We start from the raw sequence: 5,188 nt of genomic DNA, 5'->3' as shown, positions 1-5,188 counted from the left end.
GATCTCCGTCGAGATGAAGTTTGATGTTGACGCTAGATTTCCTGCGCCTGCTTGGGATGACCATGTAGGTAGTTTTATATTTAGATATTTCCATTCCAGTGGTGCAGGCAAAGGTGGTGACAATATTCAATACTCGCTGCATGTAGTGCTGCTGTTGTTCAGCTCCCCCGGCCGTAGTCCATAGGGTGATATCGTCGGCGTAGATGGTGTGCAGAACTTGTGGGACATTATCGAGGGCTCGAGCGAGATCCGTCATTACAATATTGAAGAGTAGCGGCGACAGGACCGCACACTGTGGTACTCCAACGTTGTTGGGCTTCCATTTTCCTTTTGTGTTGCCGATCATTATTTGGTAGGTACGATCCTGCAGGAACGTCTTAATGAAGTTCAGAAGGCGTCCTTGGATCCCGAGCTTCTTAGCAGCATCTACCACGGTATGATGGGGGACAGAGTCAAACGCCTTCCGTAGGTCGAAGGCGACAAGTGTGCGGGGTTGACTCTTGAATAGCCGTCGCTTATACATGTGGTAGTGTATCATGAGGAAGCTATCTTGTGTTGACATGTGTGGTCTGAAGCCAGTTTGCGTGGGGTGGAATACTTTGGAGGTCTCGAGGATCCATGAAAGGCGAGTGGTGACCATACGTTCCATGACCTTGCACAGATTAGAGGTGAGGGAGATAGGCCTAAGGTTAGCGACCGTGTGTGGTGTTTTGCCGGCCTTCGGGATGGGAATCACGGTCGATCGCTTCCGATCAGCGGGAATTTCCCCTTCGGACCATATCTTGTTAAAAGTTTCTAAGAGTTCTTCCATGGCGTCTGTGGGAAGGTTCCGGAGCGCCGTAACGGTGATTTTCTCTGGGCCAGGCGCGGACTTCGCGTTCGCCGAGCTAAGAGCGTCAACAAGCTCCGCAAGAGTAAACGGTGCGTCTGATGGCTGTTCGTGCAAGATAGGCTGTCGAGTGTAAGTTTCGGTTGGCGGAGGGTTGGGTTGCTGTGGGAAAAAATGTTCTCCCGCTTCATCTGCCAGTCGTTCTTCGCTTATTTTGAGGCGGAGGGCGAGGTTGCTTCCCGTGTTTCGTGTTTTCGTTTTCCCGGAAAGGCCTTTTTATGCGTGCCATACTTTGTAGTAGCCCGTTCTGTAGTTGAAAGAGTCACACAGGCCACGCCATGTTGTTCGGCAGAGCTCTATCGTGTACTTCTTAGCTTCGGCTGTAGCTTGATTGAGGCGGATCTTGTTGGTCAGTGACCGTCGGACTCTGTAGTGCTGGAGGGCGGCTAAACGGTTGTCCCATGGGTTGGTCAGGTGAAGATCTGGCTGAGGAGTGTCTTCTTTCACCTGGTATTCCGTGCGTGCTTCTTTCAAGGCGCGCTGAATTCTCTCGGTGAATGGAATGTCACTGTGCCGGCTCATCGCCGTGCGGTAGTTCTCCCATTTGGTGAGGGTTACTCGCCGTCTCGGGGAAGTACGGATGCCGAGTTTGAGACAAATGGGCAGGTGGTCGCTACCCATGGGATCTGACTGGACCTGCCATTGAAGTCTCAATCTCGGGGATGCCCACGTTAGGTCGGGTGACGTGTCATTTTGGCTGGTGGACTGGGCCAACCGGGTGGGAACGCAGGGGTTGTTGCATAGCTTGAGCTTGGCTGTGGCACAGGCTTTCTTGATGTTCCTTCCGCGGGCGTTCTCTTCTGGGTACCCCCACGCAGTGTGACGAGCATTGAAATCACCGGCCAGGATGGTATGTTGTCCAGGTGTTACGAGTCCCTCGATCCAATCGGCCTCGTTGGGGCCCACGGACGGCCGTGTGTATATGTTGTGGATTGTAATTACAGTGTCCCCGAGCTTGACCTGTGTAGAGACGACCTCACGGTCGCCTGAACACGCCGACTCGGAATCTAATTGCGTGTGTGGATGTGTTTTCTTAATTAGTGTGGCTACGATGCCGTAGTTATTTGTTTGTCTCTGAATACTTGGATATATGAATGTTTTGTATCCCCGTACTCTGATTTTATTGACATTAGCTTCCTGAAGGAGGATAATGTCGGGTGCGCGGTTTTTAAGTTTTTGCAGACGAACTTTAAGTTCTGGTAGCTTTTGTTGCAACCCTCCACAGTTCCATTGTAGGATCCACGGTGAAGTGTTTGAGCAGCGTTTGTTCTGTGTACGTGAGGATGGTGTTTTTGGAGTGGTTCCGGATATGTTTTGTGTATTAATATTTATCATTATGTGTGTCAATGAGCCTGTGTATTGCCGCCGTGAGCGCGGCCAATTTTTTCTCCATTCGTGCAAAACTTGCTTGCTGAGCTTGCAAGGTTTGTAGCGTGATGTCGTGTTGTTCCAGTTGGTGAGCAGGTATTGCTACTGGCTCGGAAGTTGCTGCGGTTACCGCTGCATACGATGTCCCACCACTTTGCAGCTTCGGTGGTGCCATATGTGCTTCGGGAGGCGGGAGCTTACCCTTTCCTTGTTCTTGTCTGGCCCTTGGCCGCTTGTTGCGCCGGTCTGGGATTGCTCTTTTCGGGCAGTCATTGCTCGTGGCCAGGTGAGCCCTGCTGCAATTCACGCACTGTGGGCTCCGCGAGCATGTTTCCATAGCATCGTGCTCAGAGCCGCACGTTCCACAGCGCGCAGCGCTTTGTGGGCATACATCCATTTTGTGTCCGATTGTGTGACAACGAAAACACACCAACGGACGCGGGCGATACTCGCGGACATGTAGGACCTCACACATGTAGGTCACTTTCTTCGGAAGAATCTTGCCTTCGAATGTCACTAGAACGGTGTTGCCTTTTGTCCCAATGGGCCTCGCTGATGCGATTTTTCGACCCTTGCAGGTGATGTCGGCCTGTAGTGATTCAGGCGTCACCGTGTTTCCTTGGCCCAGGAGGTAAAAAACTCCCCGGCATTGGTTTCCCGCCAAAGCTTTGTACGGCTGTAGTGCGTGTGTATCCTCGCCTTTCCTTATTTCTTTCACTTGCAGAAGTTTCTCCAGCATGAGAGGGTCCCGTGTTGTAATGGCGATTGTGTTCGCTTTTTCCTTGCGATGGACGGCATAGCCGTCTAGATTTTGTATTCTAGCCTTCTTGACTGCTTCTTGTATTTCTTTTCCAGTGAAAGAGTTCACCTCTTTCTTTCCAATGGAGCGCAGCACGACAGTCTGCGTCGGATGTGAGGTGGGTGTTGACCTTCCCGCGGTTTCTGTAGCTAATGGATTCCACCTTCTTTTCTTAGGTGTTGCACCCAGGAGTGGCCATTCTTCAAAGTCTATATCTTCAGCATTCCGCAGGCCGGGCTGTTCCATCCCGTGTTTTGTAGATGAGCCGCCATTACTCCCCGACGTGCTGTCTTGGGGCGTTCCTTGCGAGGGCCAGCCGCCATCTTGTGCGGGCAGGTGGGCCGGAGTGGAATGGTCGCCATCTTGGATTTGCCGGTGACCTTGAGTAGGCATCGTGTCGTTTTGTCCAGGCGCTGATCTAGGAGAGCGGGACCTTTCATTTCTGCTTCTCGATGAACATCGCAATCGTGGGATATGTTGCCGCGTCTGTGGAGGTGGGCTGCTCTCAGGTTGCGGAGGTGGCATGAATTGCGCGACAAGCTGGTTCAGTGCCACAAGAAATGCCGGGTTCTTCTCAATTATAGTCGCAAGAACATTAAGGGTATGCTCCATAACCGATGGTGATAACCTCTGTGGTTGTCCACAGGATGGTGGAAGGCTTACGTGCGGCGGGTGCGAGGTCCCTTCCAGTCTTCTGTCATTATAGGTGCAGTGGGCTCGGGGTGGCTGCTGCTGCTGGTTTATGGTGGTTATTTCGGCACTGGAGGCATCCAGTGGTGGTTGTGATGGGTCACCACCCGGGCGGGGGTGGCCCGAGGCCAGGGCTGGAACCGCACGGGTCCCGTATGATAGTGAAGCGAGCGCTAGGTTGAAAATTTGGGAGCAGCGAAGAAACACGTCCTATCGCCGTTCATATACACACCTGGATAGCTAGGTTCGACATTGTACATGTACCTTTTTTTAGTACACGGAAGTGACGTCATCACGTCTGATTGGTTGAAAAAAAAAGTGACGTAATTTCCCTAGAAAAATGTGGGCGGAGTCGGCAAAACTGGGCGGAGCCGGCTACCGGACGTGACAACAAAATGACGTTTCGTTTTGTACCGAGTACGTTTCAAAAGGTACTTGCTCGGAACTAGGTGTCATTGGCAGCATGTGTTCGGCGGCGAGGCGTCGCCGTCTCGTCAATTCGTCTTTTTCTTTAATAGAGCTTTTTTTTCGCCAGAAAGGCTGTATCGGGAACACCGCGATGCATTCGAGCTCGCGGAGGAGATCTTTTGGAAGCATACCGCCTGCCCAAGATCGTGGTGCGGTGGTTGTACGACGAACTTCGCGAGGAACCGGAGGTGAGGAGAGTGCGTACCTCAAGGACGGTCATGACTGTGGAGCTTCACGTGTTGTGTGCACTGCACTTCTACGGCACGGGGAGCTTCCAAGGCATGGTGGCGAGCGACGAACACGTAGCGCGGGACCAAAAGACAGTCAGCGTTGCGGTCCGCGCCGTGTCCGTCGCTATCGTGCGTCGTCTCGGGGTCCAGCGTCGCTGGATCCACTTCCCCGAGACGCCGAGCGAGAGGTTCGACGCGGAGAAGGGCTTCAGGCTGCTCGGCAGGATACCCGGCGTCATCGGTTGCGTGGACGGGACCATGGTCTCCATCGTCGGCCCGTCCAAGAACGACCCCACCGTCACGAAGGCGGCGTACTGGTGCCGCAAGTACTTCTACGCCCTCAACGCGATGGTGGTAAGTACACTCATGTTACGTTGTCAAAACGCGCCCCAAATCTGTAGAAAAAAAAAAAAACGTTTTGCCGATACCGTTTAAGTATGCCGTTTTATGACTGCGGGCTGTGGGGTCTCACGACTGCGCGAGCGTGTGCTCTACGTAGCATGTGAGCCGTAAGACTCTTCTTCCAAAAATAATATTTCTCTGTTAAAACGTGCAAGCTTCCGTAAAAAAAAAAAAAACACATTATTTTGGTTTCAAGGTAGTTAGTTGTACCTTGCATCCAGGAAGGTGTGTTGACATGCATGTGTCAGACAAAATAACTTTGTGAACCATAAGTACAATCTACTACTTGTGGATTCAGGTAATTACATGTCAATATCTCTCTCACTTTCAGGTGTGTGGCGC

The 5,188-nt window shown here is 52.2% G+C and overlaps 1 long non-coding RNA gene across 1 annotated transcript; it reads left to right on the top strand.

The window, feature by feature from the left end:
* Nucleotides 1–2,761: 2,761 nt before the first annotated feature.
* LOC121833351 lies at nucleotides 2,762–3,370 on the top strand. The gene is made up of 3 exons (XR_006076653.1): nucleotides 2,762–2,888; nucleotides 3,113–3,174; nucleotides 3,233–3,370. It is a non-coding gene; the product is annotated as an uncharacterized LOC121833351 (long non-coding RNA).
* Nucleotides 3,371–5,188: the final 1,818 nt, after the last annotated feature.

Source organism: Ixodes scapularis, unplaced genomic scaffold (assembly GCF_016920785.2).
Source record: "Ixodes scapularis isolate PalLabHiFi unplaced genomic scaffold, ASM1692078v2 PGA_scaffold0__279_contigs__length_252992795, whole genome shotgun sequence".
Classification (NCBI taxonomy): Eukaryota; Metazoa; Arthropoda; class Arachnida; order Ixodida; family Ixodidae; genus Ixodes; species Ixodes scapularis.
The sequence above is the reverse complement of the archived record's forward strand: the minus strand, read 5'-3'. Positions and strand labels throughout refer to the sequence as shown.